Source organism: Haliotis rubra, unplaced genomic scaffold (assembly GCF_003918875.1).
Source record: "Haliotis rubra isolate DU_JTF1 unplaced genomic scaffold, ASM391887v1 Scf1237, whole genome shotgun sequence".
In the NCBI taxonomy this organism is placed as follows: Eukaryota; Metazoa; Mollusca; class Gastropoda; order Lepetellida; family Haliotidae; genus Haliotis; species Haliotis rubra.
Genome location: NW_025765156.1, coordinates 108,802 through 111,189, shown reverse-complemented (window position 1 = coordinate 111,189; position 2,388 = coordinate 108,802).

Below are 2,388 nucleotides of genomic sequence, written 5' to 3'. Positions count from 1 at the left end.
GGACATATGGATAAGGGTGACCCATCTTCGCCACAGGTTTCAGACTGCAGTGATGACTGCCCGGACCATCCCAGGACTTTGCCGTATCCACCCCAACACAGTTCGACAACGTTTACGTCATCACGGGATCAGACCACGACGTCCCGCCATACGGCCTATCCTGACACAACGTCATCGACAAGCTCGCCGAATGTGGTGCCGAAATCATGTCCGCAGACCCTTGTTTGGGTGGAGAAATGTTGTTTTTACAGATGAGTCCACGTTTAACATTTCCCATAGTGATGGACGTCAACGTGCCTATAGACGCGTGGGAGAACGTTATGCACAGGCCTGTGTCTTGGAGAGGAATCGCTTTGGTGGTGGTTCCGTCATGATTTGGGGTGGATTAACAGCACGCCAAAGAATTCCTTTGGTGATTGTTCAGGGCAACTTAACTGGTGTGGGCTACAGGGATCAGATTCTTCGACCTGTGGCGATTCCTTTTCTGCAACGTCATGGCCCTGGGTTAACATTCCAACAGGACAATGCCCGCCCTCATACGGCAAGGGTTGCTATGGATTTCTTGCAACACCACAACGTTGACTTACTGCCTTGGCCTGCAAATTCACCGGATCTCTCCCCGATAGAACATGTTTGGGACGAGAGGGATCGACGTCTACGCCGTCTTCCTCATCCGCCAGATAACGTCCTTGACCTTGCAACAGAACTTGAGAGAATCTGGCTTGACATCCCACAAGCCTTCCTTGCACGTTTGATAGGCTCTATGCGTCGTCGATGCACTGCTGTTCTCAATGCCGATGGTGGACATACCCGTTATTGAGCTTGTGACATGGTCATTTGACCCCTGTCCCGCTTGTTGGCTCGTGACGTCATTGTGATTGACTTTTTAGTTGAAATTCTCCCGACTTGTTATGGTCTCATGATCCCTCCATTACAGTTTATATGTACCTTCGACATTGTTATCGTACTTATCAACTGGGATAATATTTTGACAATGCACAGTTTCTTTATGTGCCTAGTATAGAAATACGACCTTTTTTTAACTTCAAAATCATAATTAATTTGTAAATACCATTGGAATTCAGTGTAACCATAGTTGATTGTAGTGTCTCTATTCGCTTTCACATGAGAAAATTCGGATCGACTGAAAAGTAGGATATTGTCAGAATTGGTCAATGAGACTTGTTTCGGTTTAAACTGACCTTTCGTTTCCTTAATTGTTTTCTTCAGTATAGTTTTGTAAAAAGCGGCAACTGCTAGATGCGTCATCGCTCTCAGCAGCAGCTCGGGGGTGGATCCACAGAGAGAGAGTGTGTGTATTAGGGGTGTGTGTGTGTGTGTGTGTGTTAGGTGGGTGTGTGTGTGTGTGTGTGTGTGTGTTAGGGGTGTGTGTGTGTTAGGTGTGTGTGTGTGTGTTAGGGGTGTGTGTGTCTTAGGGGTGTGTGTGTGGTTGTAGTTGTTGTTGCCCCACACAGACCAGATTTTTTTCCCCGAGGAACGTTTCCTCGGGCACTTCTTGCATTTGGCCTTGGACTGTTTCACGCCTGTACCACTCACCGCGACTTTCACCGAGCATCTGTGTCATTCATCATGCACTGTTTGTGGTTTTGTCGGTTTTGTTAACTGCAGAACAATAGAGATAATAGGACCGCACTTCTAACTGGTACCAGAGACCATATATTATCATATATTATATGGTCTCTGCGGGGACTGTTGTGGCGATGCTATTCATTACAGTTCAGCCTCATGAGCAAGAAGCAAAGAGACACACTATCCAAATTGTATGTTTCAAATGTTTACGAGTTACAGTTTACGTAAACGTGATAAATAACAAAAGGTTGAGAGGTAGGCCAAGGCTGCTATATGGGGTTTTAATTAAAATGTAAATTGTGTAAGATCAGTTCACATACAGACTATAATCCCCCAAGCCACAATGCCCTTTATCCTCTTGAATGTCAAGTTTGAGGTAGCTGAAAACATCCAGTTTACGAAACGCACATAGGTTTTTCACATATTCAGCACCGAGGTCTCAGAGGGGATGGTGAAAACGCCTGAATGTTTACCACAGGTGGATAGATTGCACTTTTAACATTGTCATTGCATATGTCTTGTTTACGGCATTAGTCAAATGTGATTGTTGATGACGTAAGCGAAATAGAGACGCGTGGAAAATATAACATATGCATGCTACAGTAAAACGCTAACTGTAAATGCCATCCATTTGGTAAACAGATATTGGGCATTAGTGTTTCCGGACCCAATAATTATATTCGGAAAGAATCCACTGACGAACATGCACCATGCTTAGTGAGTGAGTGAGTGTAGTGTTACGCCGCACTCAGCAATATTCCAGCTATATGGCAGCGGTATGTAAATAATCGAGTCTGG